At 37.8% G+C, this 16,612-nt stretch overlaps 1 long non-coding RNA gene across 1 annotated transcript; it reads left to right on the plus strand.

Moving 5' to 3' along the window:
- Positions 1-1,093: 1,093 nt before the first annotated feature.
- Positions 1,094-10,081, plus strand: LOC139008563 (uncharacterized). The gene is made up of 3 exons (XR_011471160.1): positions 1,094-1,495; positions 2,859-3,049; positions 6,031-10,081. It is a non-coding gene; the product is annotated as an uncharacterized lncRNA (long non-coding RNA).
- Positions 10,082-16,612: the final 6,531 nt, after the last annotated feature.

Raw genomic sequence — 16,612 nt, forward strand, 5'->3', positions numbered from 1 at the left:
AAAGACACTCTTAAAATGTATTCCTCTTTGTCAGTAATTTTTACTGACTTTGATATTTGATTGTTGCTTTCAGGTAATAACAGAAATATACTCAATAATAAAATATATATTAAAATTACTGTTCAAGATTTAAAAATTATGAATAAAAGTTCATTAAGTAATACAACATAAAACAGATTTTACTAGTTAGTGTTTGTGGGAGTTTCTTGAGCCAAGTTATGTCTGAATCTTTTCTTTTTTTGTTGTTGAACCTGTTTAAAGGGAGAGTTTTTGTTCATTCATTGTCTTTTGATGTCTAACATAAATTGAGTAAAATATGAAAATTGAAAGTGTTCAAGTTTTATTTTAAATATTTTTATAATTATTTAAAGTACTGAAACATAGTAAATATTATTTTAGCTATTGAAGCCTAATATCCCTGAATATACATAGCAACACACATAGGTATTTTATGCATAGAAATGTAATTTTATACATTAGGCATATAGTATATATGTGTGGATATAACATAGAGTTTATAAATACTTTACAATATATATTTAACACCTATGCTACCTTCAGAAATACAACGAATTATTTTTTCTTTGATGTTGAAGGCTAATCCCCACCAGAATTCCTAGCTCTGAATATGACACACTTAATTCACTTATGACAATCTTGTAACATCAATCATGCCTTGCAGCCAGCAACTGCAGCCCTTCTGTTGTTCAGTAGTTTCCCTGTAATTATTTTTTAAGTCATTTCCCCAGCACTTCATAAACCATTTTTAATGCTACTGGATGGAAACAGACAAATTAATTCAATTTTCAAGGGCTCTTAAGAAATGTAGCCTGATTTTAGGTGGCAGTTAATTTCATATTGCTACCTTAATCACAGATATAAGATATAGTGGTTTTTTTTTTTAGGTAAGGTTTTCATAGCTGCAACCTAGAAAAAAATTGCTGTATAACAGTGAAGCTTGCTTTCTTTCTTTCTTTCTTTCTTTCTTTCTTTCTTTCTTTCTTTCTTTCTTTCTTTCTTTTTTTTTTTGGTAGGGGAGGGGAAAAATCAACCTTACCATCCCCTCTCCCATATGCTTCAACTTTCATGTCTGTTTTGCCATCTATTCCATTAGCATAATGATTAATGAAAGTTCTCCAGAATTTCAAATTCCTTGAAAAGTAGCCAGTGCTTGCTCTCTGGAAGCTACATCAAATAAAGAACAATAAAAAGAGGGTGCTTCAGGCTTTGGAAGTCTTTAAAGACACATCGCTGTGATCTTTGTATCACTGCTGCAGAAAAGAGGACAGCATTTCATATTTCTGGCATTACTAATGACAACACAGCAACTGCAAGAAAGCATGGATTTCTGGGGGTAGCATCAGGGAACAGGACTCCTGCTGCGCTCACCAGCTCCCTGCTCCGCACAGCTGCCTTCTCAGCTGGGGGTTTGAAATCAGCACTGTGAGAAAACACAGAAATGACCGTGATGCATCTTCCTCACCATGAGAAAAAGGTAATGTTTAATGAACACTCCAGCCTTCTGTTTTCTTTTTTTAAATTAAATATGGAGAAATTTTTATTATGATAAGAAGGTCCATTCATCAAAAGAGCAGAGCAGTCTTAAATATGCATGCACCTAATAACAGGGCTTCAATCAGCCTTTTGTTTGCAACTGACTTATTTCTGTCTTTGAACATTTTGCTTTGGATCTTTTGTTGTTGATGTCGCTCCTTTTCATTATGGAATAAAATGCTTACACTGAAAATATATTTGTGCTTGCAGTTAGGGGATAAGGATACTGACTGCTTATGGTATGGTTTTGCTGAAATCAGTAGGAGTTGCACGAATTATAGGGTTTGCTTTTAAATGTGTACATTTATACCCACAGCATATGAACATAGGATCATGCTCACCTAGCTAAACTTGCATGTAACTGTAAAAATATCACAATTGAAAAAGTAAACCCGTTTTAAAAGTATTTAAATGATGCAACATTTGATTTGTTAAGGATGCACATATGTACCTCACCGGCTGCTCTGTTGTGGAATGGTGTGTACCATGGCATTCATGGGAGCTCTGCTTTAAGGATGGTTTGGGTGCCAATAAAAAAGAGTTAATTTCAAAAAAAGCAATGCCATAAAGAAATGCACTATCTTCATTTACACTTGCTGTAGGAATTGCATAGGTATAAATTAATAAACACTATTTTATAGAATCCTGCTCTTCATAGAGTGATTTGCTTCTGTGTCCTTAGAGACAAATCCACTAGGATTCTTAGTTGACTGCTTTATTTTCTCTTTGAGAACATTTTATTTTACAAGCCCAGAATAATATGAGAAAAGAGAGCTATATGACCTGTGTATATGCACATGCATGTATAAATGTTTGCTTTACTCTGACTTGGGCCTTATGAATTTCCTCTCAGATTTTCATTAGCCACTAATTGACAAGGTGAATGTTTAGAGGTTAAATACCATTCTTAAGAATGAAGTTGAAGGATTGTATGTGTATTGGAAATGTGTCAAAATAGTTTTATTTTAAGGCTTGAAGCAAAATATTGATTGCTACGACTTTAGTAATTATGCATTATAAAATCTGACCAGCAATTCATTTTATAAACACTTACTATGTGCTAGGTACTGGGTTTGGCAATGAAGACAAAAAGATAGGCATGTGGTTCTCACTCTTAAGACATTTATAATCCAAATTTCTTTTTTTATTTTAATCAATGAGCTATTTTCTGAAGAAGGATCTGATGTTTAACTCTATTACTGTGCAGCTTATGTTGATGTGTTAAATTTCACCTCAAAGGAGAATATCATTTGCCTATTAGGCAATTGATCTACAAAGGATTGACTTTTTTTTTACCTACTTAGGCAACAACTATTTATTGAATGACTGCATTGTACTAGTCACTGTTGGAGATACTTGAGATACAGCGGCAAACAAGACAACAGAGCCTCTATCATGGAACTTATTAGATTCTAGCAAGAATTGAAGAGGAGGAGTCAGCATAATCCTTCACACTTGTTTTGAGAAAGAGAAATGGGCAAGTATGACTGAGAAAGTAAGCCTGTTGACTTGATTTTATGGCAATTTATCTGGCCCACTTGGTTTTTCTACTGGACTATGCTGAGTGAAAGGAAAGGAGCTTTTACAGCCTGACCAGAGTGGATCAGTGTTTGAGCATTGACCTATGAACCAGGAGGTCATGGTTCAATTCCCAGTTAGGGCACATGCCCTGGTTGTGGACTCGATCCCCAGTGTGGGGCGTGCAGGAGGCAGCCGATCAATTATTCTCTTTCATCATTGATGTTCTATCTCTCCCTCTCCCTCTTTGAAATAAATTTAAAAATATATATTTTTAAAAAGAGCTTTTATAAATATGCATAGCACTTTCAGAATACTTGGAAATTCCTTTAAAGTCAAATGACAAATTGTAATAATATTGTTCTTTCAAAGTCTGTGTTAAGAAGAGTATGCAAAAATTAAATTACTCACCCAGTAAAACGATTTTAAATTTCAGACACTTCAAAGTGAGTTTTCAGCAATAGTTTCCCCGAGTTTTCCCTTGACTGACCAACTGGCAAAACATACAAGTTCTTAATGTCCATTGAGATGGTCATACTCTCTCTGTTGGCTGCTTTGGTCACTAGTGAAACTAGTCTACTGAGCATGCTTCTGGGATCTAATCATGGAAGGCATTTAGAAAACATTTAAGTGCAGCTTCATGTCTTCCCTGTTTCTTATTTTAAATGCCTCATTTTTCTGTTTTAAGATTGAAGTAGAATATATTTTTCCTGTTTTCTCTTTTGATATCTTACTTTGTTTCTTTCTTGATTTCTTTTTATATTTTATCTATCATCTATCTATCTATCTATCTATCTATCTATCTATCTATCTATCTATCTATCGTCATCATCATCTATCTATCATCATCTATCTAACATCTGTCTATCTGTCTGTCTATCATCTACTATCTACCTATTATCTGTCTATCTAAAATTAAGAATCTATTCTTTTTAGCTCACCCTCAGGTATTTCAAATCCACTTCTCCATTGTCATCTCTATTATGACAGTTGAAAAAACTAAGTTCTCATGTTTCCAATCTCTTTTGCAATGAGAGTATCCATATTCTTTAGTCCTAGACACTGAGACACGGACATATACTTGCTAAGAACTTTATGAAAGACTTTATTTACTTGCTAGAAGGGAAAGACATGGTGGCATGGCTCCTTCTTCCTTCTTTCTTGAAGGCAGACTGGAATGCTGAAAGCTACTGCAGCCATTTTGTGACTATGAGGTAGATATGAGGAAATCCCAGGAGAATTTTAGAAATGCCAACCCTAATACGCTAAAACCACTGAACCAATGCCAGCTGCCTCTCTCAAGACTCCTGGTTATGTCAGAAAAACAAATCAATATTTATTAAGTCACCATAAGTGGTGTTTTCTGTTACTTTTAGCTGGGAGAATTCCTAACCAATGCTGCACGCATAAATAATTTATTAGAGATTGTTAAAAGTTGAGCATTTTGTTATAAAATAAAACACTTAACAATAAAGAGCAAAATGTAATTCTTGTCTTTAACAACTTTATGGTGGACATTTCATATGGTAAGCAAATAAAAATAAAAAAACTTTCTGATACTCATCCATGGCTTGAGTCAAATTTGCAGGGGCATATTTCTTACCATTTCTTGGTGTTCAATTTCTCATGTATAAATTAAAGAATTACATTCTTTCTAAGGTCCATTGCAGATGTACACTTCTGAATTTATTAGAATAAATGTATTTTAGGTCTATGGATTTGTAACACTATGTATTTTTAAAAATATGTACATTTTTATTGATTTCAGAGAGGAAGGGGAAGGGAGAGAGAGATAGAAACATTAATGATGAGAGAGAATCACTGATTGGTTGCCTCTTGTATTCCCCCTACTGTGGATCGAGTCCACAACCCAGGCATGTGCCCTGACAGGGAATCCAACCATGACCTCCTGGTTCATAGGTTGATGCTCAACCACTGATTTACCCTGACCAGGCTGTCACACTATATATTGAATAATATTTTAAAAATTGTATTCCATAGATAGTTTGGTTATGAAAGAAGTCATTGTACTTTTACTGTTCATCTTAGGATTCTATACATTCTACATTGGAAATACTGGGCTATAAGTTTGAGTCTTTTGATAATGCACTATAAAAATCTAGTTTATTTAGTTATTTACCTGCTGAAATTACTACAAAAATTATATCTGAAAGCATCTTTTAAGAATAATTTTCCCCCAGCAAAACTATATATAACCTCATTAATATTCTTCCTCTTTGCAGGAATAAATCCAGACAAAAGAATTTCACTAATATGGAGGTTTGTTTGACACCAGCCACTTTATGATATGACTGCGCAACTACATGAAATTGGCACAAAGAGGTTTTATTGAAGCAATAGAAATGTTCTCAAATTGCTTTTGGCAGGCATAAAGCATGACAAATAAAATGCTGCTATACCATTTAAAATAAAATATAAGCAAATGAGAATTAAAGGGAAATTGATCATAAACAATATTAATGTCAAGGATTATTTTATTTTTCCATCTAATCTTGCAATAATAAGTGCTTATATTATTGATCAAATGCCAGTTGCTCCAACCAAGTCTTTTTTAGCCATATAGGTTGACATTTAACCACAATTTGTAATTTGGTGGATGTTGGAAAATGAGATGTACAAAGAAGCCTCAGCTGGAAATAGAAAATAAATAAATTTGATACCATACAAAAAGGAGAAAATTGATAGTCAGCGAAAAGCTTTAATACAGAAAATGAAAAAAGAAAGAAACGAGGATGTGACGATGTGTATGTATTTGTGTGTAAGTATGCGTGTGTGTAGTGTGTGTTTGTGTATGCGTGTTTGTGTGTTTGAGTGCATAGGCAGGCATGAGGGACAATTAGGGAAGGAGAATACAAATGCATCAATATAGAGGTTGCATCCTTTTCATGAGATGAGGAAGCGATTGCCAGATAATGATCCTCACCTCTTGTTTTTCAGAGTAATGGGAAGCCCGTGAACTGGAGAGATGATCTGCAACTTAAAAATGAGGGCTTTTTGCTTTCCTGAAAGGAACATAGCATCTCTGGGTGGTGCTGGGATATAAAACAAACAGAGATGCCTTTTCTCTACATGCTGGAAGCAGGCATTCCTGTTGCCACGGAAACATCCTGAGGCAGCAAGGGTCACCTTTGGAAACAATTGAAAGACTTCAAAAGCAGATCAATAGAGACATGCGGAGACCTGATCTTCCCAGCTAATGTTGTTTCCTATTTTAAATGTCATTTTTCAACAAACACTTGCTTATGTGAATACCATGTACTGGGAAGTAGGAAGGCAAAATTGAAATGATAATAACTCTAGTCCATACTGTCAAGCTCTGCTTTTAGAAGCCTGTGGTTTTTGGTAGAAATGCTTTGAGAGGGGAATGAGCAGGAATAGCAGTCTGGATGATGGAATGACATTCAGGTTTAAAAGAAAAGCTACATTTAAGATTTCATTTGCAGAAAAGTTTTCAAAATATACAGATTCTTTACTCATACAAACACACTGCATTGGATTTTGTCTAAGTGAGATTTTTTTACTTTAATTTAAAAAATGTTTTGTCATATAATAGGTTTGTGCAGATTTTGTGTCAAAAAAGCACAATTTAATTCATTCATGCACTCATTCTTTCAACCATTAATTAATCTTTTTATCAAATATTTATTATTTCATATTATAAGTCAGGTACTACCTGAAGATGAAGAGTGAATAAAACATAGTCTTTGCTTTTAAGGTCTGAGGACTCAATCTAATGAGGAAGGTAGATATAAAAACAAACAATGCAATTACTTGCAGAGGGAGCACAGTGTGATGTTTGTAATTCTTCCTGGGGAGGTGAGCAAGGCTTTGGAGAGGGAAATTGTTTGATTTTAGCCTTGAGGGATAGATATGCATTGAGAAGACAGTCCAGCACCGGAAGGACATGTTAAGACACAAACAACAGCAAATGCAAAGTGCAGATATGTGCAGGGCAGATTTCATTGATGTTTTGTTGATTGATAATCAGGATGTATTTGGAAGTGTTTGGAGTTGCGGTTGGCACAGACCATAGAAGTCCTTATATAGTATGAAAAAGTTTATGCTTTAATGTTAGTTTTCCAGATTTTTCTTTATAACTTCAGATTTAACAAATGTGGTTATTCAATGCTATAATTAATAGAGCTTTAACTAGCTTACTATGATTCTCTCTTTCTTCTCCTTTACAATCCAGAATTATTTACAAATACCCAGGTGCTTTCAGAGGGCTTAAGGAAATGAAATTGCTTTTTCCTTTTTTTAATTTATTAATGAGAGAGAGAGAGAGAGAGAGAGAGAGAGAGAGAGAGAGAGATTGGTTGTCCTGCTCATTTATGCATTCACTGTTTGATTTTTGCATATGCCCTGACTGGGATCGAACTTGCAACCTTGGTGTATCCCTTTCCAGATGGCACTCTAACCAATTGAGCTACCTAACCAGGCCAGTAATTATGTCCATGATGCTTTATTATTGGGAGCAATTGTGAAATGTAGGGGAAACTCTCTTGGTATTAAAAAATCACAGCAATATTTGATTTATTAAAATACAACTAATGGAATTTTATTATAGGAATCTTGAAATCACATACCTTTCTTTTTGTTAGAAAATTCATAAGTGACAAGTACTGACAGCTCCTCTGACTACTAATATGATACATTGCACACGGAAATGCGCCGTTAACTTTTCCTTTATGAAGGACAAGAATGAAACTTTATGTATAAGAAAATGTAGAGGGTGCGTATGTTTGAGAACTAAAGCTTATTGGCATCATTTAGGTTAGCCACCTGTTCTAGCCTGCATTTACTGAATAAATTAGATGATCTGGAGAGAGTGTGTATGCAGCTGATTGGTCTACCTTGTTACCAAGGCAACCATTTTCTCTCTCTCTTTCTCTCCTCTGTGACTCTGAAAGGGTTCATAACCCATTAGTACTCCTCTGGGCAGGAACATGAGAAAATTTCTTTTACTTTTTTTTTCTGTAATTCCTGATAAAAATGATGGGTGATGGGATTAGCAGAATTTAACAGATTGCTTTGAGCCAATTGTTTATTCAGACTGTACATTTTCCAAATGTTGGTAAAATTTAGATCAAAACCTTAAAGACACATCACAGCTAATGGAGAGATGCTGATGATAACAAATATAAAATTGAAAATATTTTTAATCTCAAGTGATGTTTGTCAAAGACAATATATGTAAAAATAAAGATTCTCTGAATTCAGTTCAAAGGCAATGAATAAAATGATATTTTCCCAAATTATTTTAGCTAGGATTTCTATCAGGGTTTTCCTCAATTTACAGAGACAATGAAACATGAAAGGGTAACAATTTAATGAAGGTTTTATTAGATCCGTCAAACTATAAGTTCAGTGGCTGAGTGATCATTTTCTGAATGTCAAAGAGCTGGAAGAATTGTGGGGTGATGGCTGACTCCACACCCTGTCCAAGCCATCAGAAATCAATACAGATTTTTCATCCCCAAGTGACATTTAGATTTCAGCATATCAATTTGCTTTGATTTTATAAACTATATTTGTCTTTTCTCTTCACCTTTGTACATATGCTTTCCCTTTGTATCCAAATTATCATGTATTAAAAAAAATCAGTAGGCCTCCCAAACAGATACATTTCTATAGCACTTACCTTGTAACAGGAATTTTACTTTATCCCATTTTCTTCACTCCTCTTGTCAACTCTGTGAGATAGATATTATTTATCTCATCTTACAGTTGAGTAGACTGAGACTCAAGTGGGCTACATAACTTGTCAAGAATAGTGGGGCTGTTATTCATATTGAGTTCTAGCTCATCCTTCTCACTATGCTATGGGGTCTTTAACTTTCTAACTCTATTTCTATAATATTACTAGCAGGACATTTCTTTTCTAAACATTGAATATTAGCCAGAAAAAAAGCCATATTGAATCTTAGAACATTTAAAGTAAGCATCTTGAAAGCCTTCTCACTCTATTATTTTGGATTTTCTCACAAGTAGAATGCAATTCCAAGCTTTGCCTAACTCACTCTAGTGCTGAAGTTTTTGTAGATACTGATAAGAATGGTTTTATCATACATGGCAATTCCTTGACATATTTAAAAAATATTGTTATTGAGAAAGGAAGAGGGAGCAAGAGGTAGAGACATCAATGATGAGAGACAACTGTTGATCAGCTGCCTCCTGCACGCCCCCTACTGAGGATCAAGCCTGCAACCCAGGCATGTGCCCTTGACTGGAATCAAACCTGGACCCCTCAGTCCACAGGCTGACGCTCTATCCAATGAGCCAAACCGGCTAGGGTAAGATTTCTTTTTATTACCTTTCTATAAATACTAGATAAGCTAATTAAAATTGAACTTTGAATGCCTACTTTGTAACTATCTCATCTGTTGTTCTTTGTAATTGAAGAAGAGCATATAGCATCCTGATATATATAGCAGGGCTATGGGGACATTTGGGAGGGATTAGGTTATGATCTGATCATGAACAAATCTTAATGCAATTAGATTTACTCTGATTTCTGATTTTCTACTAATTTTAATTCTGCATCCCGAGGTTTCAAAGTTGGAGTTGATATTTTAAAATAAATAGTTCTTTGATAGATACAGGGACATTTTAAGATGTGATCACACCATGAACATGCAGTTTTTAAATACAGTTCTCAGTGTCCAATAAGGCAGTGCAAATATTTTACTTGGTGTAAAGGCATATTGTGATTGATCCCAGCTAGGTTAAAGATTAACAAACACTTCACCAGATGATCATAAATATGCAGGAAAAGCACAAAGATATTATTCCCCTGGAATATGGGGATTTGGCAAAAGAAGAAAATGCATACTTTAATTTGCTGCAAGCAAGATGAATTTGCTTTTTTCCCTCCTATCTCCAGCATCAGTTCAATGTTTCCAAGTTTCTCCAAAGAATAAAGCCATTATTTACAATTTGGAAAAGAATTTTATATGAAGGCATTTTATTTGCATATTTAGAAATACTTTTATTTAAGTATATTTGCTTCTGTCAATCTCTTCCATAGTTATCTAGGTTAGATTAAAATGCTTCTTTTGTACTCCAAATATATGCTAAATGTCTTAATTCATTCAACATGCTTTCAGCAACAATTCATGGTCTCCCCTGTGCTGGATACTCTATTAAATGCTGAGCATCCAGAGGTAAACATGCAGTCCCACTCCTTCATGAATTGAGTTTTGTGGGGAACAGCTGAAGATAGTCAATGATCTCAGTAGGGTAAATGCTGCCATAAAATAATGAACATGGGGGTTGAGGGACATATTGTAAAGTGTTCCCAAATAGATTCTTCTAGCACCTACATATTCATCCTGAATAATCCTCAGTGTCTGACACTGCTTATTACTGTCCCTACCACTTGCTTTCCTGTTTTTGCCCAAGTCTTTGGATGTGTCAGAGTTCACCTCCCTTAGTTATAACCTTGATTTATCTCAATTCTTACTTTGATCTTTGCCTGTGCTACATAGGTCAATTTGAACAATGTCCTTCCTGGAATTATTTTGCTTTGTTATGATTGTGTGGCTACATCTTCACCAGGATAATCCTGGCTCATTTCGTCCAACATTTAATTTTCATTTTTTATCTACTGGAAAGCAAACTTTTAGTTGTTGACATAGCCAATAAGTCCATGTGGAGGGGTGTGTAGGAAACATTTCTTCCAGAGGGATCCTCTCGTGGGGAGTGCTGTATTACAGCTTTACCTAAGACACACCCTGCCCTCAACAAACACTTCTCTTCACTGGTGTCTGCTTATCTCTGTTGAGTATTTTCACAATATCTACAGTCAGGTTGCATGATGCTAACTAGAGGCACCACACCAACCAGGAGAGCAGCTGGCTTACTGTCATGCAAGTCAGCAGGCACCTCCCACAACATTGGAAATCTATGCATTCCTGGCATCCAGATTGTTGTTGTTTTAAATCTAAATTATAAGCAACCTTCTTTTTTACACAATAGAAATCCTATTGAACATGTTGCCCTCCAACTTGCTTTGTTCTCAGATAATTCGAAGACCTTTTGGTATACTCCAGTGCCGCGACCTGCACGCTGGGCTCAGGATCTGAAGGAGGGGCTGATGCACAAATGAAAATGATATACAAGAAATATGAATTTAGAAGGCATTGGGGTAAGGGAGAGCCTCTTTCTTGAAGAGACACACCGACTTCTGGCCTGGTCTGCTATTTATTTACTTGAATACACATTTGCCCTTTAGCAATGCATACAGGCATATCAAAGGTAAAGTTTGGTAAACAGTAAAAGAATTACCAGGTTAGGGAATTGCCTTGAGCCACCACTATCTAAACAGATGAGGTGCTTAGTGCCAGCCCTGCTAATGCTCAAGGTCCATCAGCCTTCCGAGTTTCTTGGTGCACTGACAGTATTGGCAAGTGGTGGCTTCCCGCACTCCAATCCAAAAGGAAATTTAGTGACAGCTCTGGGTAGTCCAAACCAAGCCTCCTAGAAGGAGGAAACCATGGCTGTTCTGGGGAGGTCAGAAACAGCCACCAATAGGCCATTGTCATGATATAACTCAACTCACACTGTCCTTTTTCTCTGGTTGTCCCTGTTCCACTTTATAAATTCCTAAGGGAGAGAATTAGGGTCTAGTTTGGGTCACAGGTCTCCATATTTGACTCGATCAACAATGGCCAAAGAGACTGATGGACTTGGTTACTGGGGGAATGGTAACAATTATACTTGTCTTTCCTTCATTTCCCAGTTTCCAAATTAAAGTGGCTTGCCAGCACCAACTGTAAATTTATTGCCTTAATCTGAACTACTAGCCAAGGTCTCTTTTTTGAACCTTCTTTCTTTAAACTAACATGACCACACATTAACCTCTCCTATTTTTGTCCTTCCCTTTTTTCTTCTTCTTTTCTTTAAGGGCAATTATTTTGGCACAAAATTCCATTACTTCACCAATCTTGGTTTTTCTTGAAAATGATTCTGGTTCTCTCCCTGATTATGTGATCTCAGGTTCCCCAAATAATAACTCTCTTGATTTGGAATTGTCTCCTAGTTAACTTTCCAGTGGCTCTCAAGTGGGTCTTTGACAAATTGAATCTTGAAAGTAGAGGGAATGAAAAAATGTTTGGAGGCATAAGAAAGTTTACTACTTTAAGGGGAACTTAGAGGTACAGTATATGTGAGGATACAAAAATATTTGAGTCTGAAATGGTAAGAAAAGATGATGGAGAATTTGAAGGCAATGGTGATCCCATGAAGAATTTAATAGGGGAATGACATGATTAGATATGCATATCAGGAGAAAGCTTGATGTAAGCTTTGTGTAAGACTCAGGGGCCATTTAAGGATTATTAAAATAATCTAAAGAAATATAAAGAGGGTCTAAACCAAATATGTCAAACTCGCGGCCTGCGGGTTGCATGTGGCAAACAATGAGTATTTTTGTGGCCCAGCCAATATAACGGTATCTAAGAAACATTTTAATAAAAATTTCATAACCTAATTTTTACATAATTATTAATAACTAGAGGCCCGGTGCACAGAAATTTGTGCACTCGGGGGGGTGAGGGGGTCCCTCAGCCCATCCTGTGCCCTCTCGCAGTCTGGGACCCCTCAGGAGATAATGACCTGCTGGCTTAGGCCTGCTCCCGGGTGGCAGAGGGCAGACCCAATCCCTAGGTGCAGCCCCTGGTTGGGCTCAGAGCAGGGCCGATTGGGGAGTTGGGGTGCTGCCCCCTGTCATGCACAGAGCAGGGTGGATCGGGAGGTTGTGATGCCACCCCCAGGGTACAGCTGATTGGGGGGTTGGGGCACCGTCCCCTGTCACACTCAAGGCAGGGTCAATAGGGAAGTTGCAGCGCCACCCCCTGTCATGCACAGAGCAGGGCCGATCAGGGGGTTGGGGCGTTGCCCCCTGTCATGCACAGAGCAGGGCCCATCAGGGGGGTTGGGGCTCTCTCTATATCCTATCACACAGAGAGCAGGGCTGATCAGGGGGTTGAGAAGCTCCCCCCTGTCACGCACAAAGCAGAGCCCAACAGGGGGTTGAGGAGCTCCCCCCTGTCACTCACATAGTAGGGCTGATAGGGGAGTTGGGGCACCGCCCCCTGTCACACGCAGAGCAGGGCGGATCAGGGGGTTGGGTTGCCGCCCTCTATCACTCACAGAGTAGGGCCGATCAGGGGGCCGCCACTGTCATACTCAGGGCAGGGCCGATGGGGAGGTTATGGCTCTACCCCATCACACACAGAGCAGGGCCCGTGGGGCGGGGGGAGGGTTGGGGCGCCACCCTCTATCACCCACAGAGCAGGGCCGATCAGGGGGTTGGGGCACCGCACCCTGTCACACACAGAGCAGGGCCGATCAGGGGGTTGGGGCGCCACACCCTGTCACACACAGAGCCGCAGGGCGATCAGGGGGTTGGGGAGCTCCCCCCTATCAGGCACAGAGCAGGGCTGATCAGGGGGTTGGGGCGCCTTTTCCTGTCATGAACAGAGCAGGGCGGATAGGGAGGTTGTGGCCCCACCCCCTGTCACACACAGAGCTGCAGGGTGATCAGGGGGTTTGGGCACTGCCCCCTGTCATGCTGATCCTGGTGCCGGGAGGCATATTACCCTTTTACTATATAGAATAGAGGCCTGGTGCACGGGTGGGGGCCGGCTGGTTTGCCCTGAAGGGTGTCCTGGATCAGGGTGGGGGTCCCCACTGGGGTACCTGGCCAGTCTGGCTGAGGGGCTGAGGGCCGTTTTCAGGCTGGCGGGTGACTGAAGCTCCCAACCGCTCCTTTTTTTTCTTTTCTTTTTTTTTTTTTATTCTGGGCCAGCTTTAGCTCTGAGGCCTCAGCTGCTGAAAGCAGGTTTCTGGCCTTTGTTTACCTTCTGTATTTGATACAATGTTGCGGTCTAGCTGGCTGAAGCCTGGCTGACTAACGCAGGTTTCTGGGGTTTTGTTTAGCTTCTATATTTGCAACATAGTTGCTTAGAGTTGCAGCTGAGAGGCCGGCAAGTCAGGCGGGGAACGTTGGAGTCCGCAGTCACTGGAGCAAGCAAGCCTCCCTGTTCGCTTCAGTGCATGGCTGCCGGCCGCCATCTTGGCTGGCAGTTAATTTGCGTATCTCCCTGATTAGCCAATGGGAAGGGTAGTGGCCGTACGGCTAATTACCATGTTTCTCTTTTATTAGATAGGATGAACTTTTACACATAATTATTAATAACAAACTACAATGTTCACTAATGACTGATTACTATAATCATGTTGCATTAATTTTCCTTACACACCTTACATATAGGCGCACCATTTCTCTCCACGAATACTAGCAGTGAATATTTTAGCAGCCAATTGCCACATCTTTAGTCTTTGACTGACTTGTTTGGTGTGCGCAACAGGAAATATTTCGCTTTCGGAGAACAAGAAAAATAGGTTTATTTGCATTACGCTTGTTAGTTTGTGTAGTTATTCAGTGTCTGGTAAGTTAATGTTCAAGAAAAAATATTAATTTTTATTAAAATGTTCTATTATTTTATGTTAATGATTACTCATTTAGTTCAGCCCTTTGTATTCAGCATGTCTCTATTGAAATAAACCTATGTTTCTATAAAAATTGAAGCTTTTGTTTTTTTGCAACCCACATACACTTAAACCTTGTTTATTTGGCCCGTGTTAGCCTTTGAGTTTGACGTGCTTGGTCTAAACCAGGGCAGTGGCAGTGGCAGTGGAAAGTGGAGTGTAAATAAGTGAGCTGCTTAAGAGGCAGAGTTTATAGGACTTTGTGGAATAGTGAGGGAGAAAGTGTTGAGGTTTACTCTGCAGGCTCTGGTGTTTGGAGAGGTTGCTGACAGTAGCATTTATCAGAAGAAAATACAAAAAAATAATGTGTGGTTGAAGTGTGTGTGTGTGTGTGTGTGTGTGTGTGTGTATGTGCGCGCACGTGTGCAATACATTTACTTCAGTTTATATTGACTTTAAGAGGTCTTTGGGCCACTTAATTGGAAATGTCCACAGAACAGATGTGTATCTGAGTCTAGGTATGGGTCATAATGTTGGTGAACAAACTAATGAGGGGTGAATGAGTAAGACTGAGTACAAAGTAGATTTTTTAGGAACAGTATAAACAAACAAAACAAGCTTAATGAAAGAACTCTAGGGAATATGCATTTTCACAGGATGGGAACAAGAAATGAATTGACAGCATTTAAAAAGAAATTCACAGAGCCTTTTAACCATGCAGGAGAGAGTGATAAATTGAAAGTTAAGGAGAAAGAGATTTCTGGAAGAAGGGTATGATTAACATTATTAAAGTTACAGACAGGTCAAGTAGAATAAGGCACAATTCATGTTGAGCCCAGGTGATTACTAAACGACTCTGAATGCCTCACTCTTGGAAAGTAATTATGTAGTTAGCTTTGTCCCCCAAATGTGTGTGACCTCTGGCTGAGGCAGGCAGCTTTAGTTTTCCTATGAAACTCATAACACTGATTCCTAACTGATGCGACACTCAGGATTCCGGAACCTTTTCTTGTTCCTGACCTTTGACAACCACAAACCTCTAGGTCTGTTAAGTGTTAAAAAAAGAAAGGACATGAGTCATTGTTTTATTTTTTAATAATAAAGGTTATATATTTATAAAATTTCAGAAAATATAGAAATATGAAGAATCAATATAAATATGTATAATGAAGGACATAAAGTATCTCAAGACAAAATGTCCTGCCCATTGACAATTATTGCTAATCCTTTATTGTATATTCTTTAGCACTTAAATTCATACTCTCAGAGATTTTTTTATGTATATACATTTTAAAATAAAAATGGAATTTTATCATTCATACTATTCCTTATCAGCATTTTGACTTTACTATAAACATGTCATTTATATATTTTCATGTACAAAATAGCCCAAGAATTTCATTATGTTTTTTAATGGTCACCTGGGATTCTGTTGGCACTCCTGTAATTTATGTATCTAATTAGGTATTTCTAATTTTTGATATCAGATGTAACAGAAATAAGGATGGATATATTTCTACAAACATCTTTACACATTTGCTGATTACTTACTTAGGATGCATTCTCTGAAATAGAGTCTCTGGTTAAAGGTATAATGTTAACCTTCTGATAGATGTTGTCAAACTCCTGCCAGAACCTTAAGAGGTAATTACTTCTTCTTCTATACTGTTGCCAACCATGGATTTTATAATTGTTGATAAGTATTTGCTAGTCTGATAAGTTATCAGAGTCTTTTAACCATTTCCTGGCCCTCCAGGTCATGCCTTCCCATAAATCTGGTGTTATAATAATGAAGACTTCACAGCCTCATCATCTTTCTAAAAGGAATTTTCTTAGTATTTTTAAAAAGTTGGGATCTGTTGCCCAGGTTTCAATAATAGTCACTCATTCACAGCTGCTGAATGGACCTCCTTCATTAGTGATATCTCCACCATTCGAATACTTGGCTAGCATCTCCTAGAGGATATAAAGTTTTATAAAATTTTACTTCCTCTTCCATTCTTGCCCTAAGTCTACTCCTCCTCTT

This window comes from Myotis yumanensis, unplaced genomic scaffold (genome assembly GCF_028538775.1).
Source record: "Myotis yumanensis isolate MYYU_CA2020_CCGP unplaced genomic scaffold, mMyoYum1.0.hap1 SCAF_4, whole genome shotgun sequence".
Classification (NCBI taxonomy): Eukaryota; Metazoa; Chordata; class Mammalia; order Chiroptera; family Vespertilionidae; genus Myotis; species Myotis yumanensis.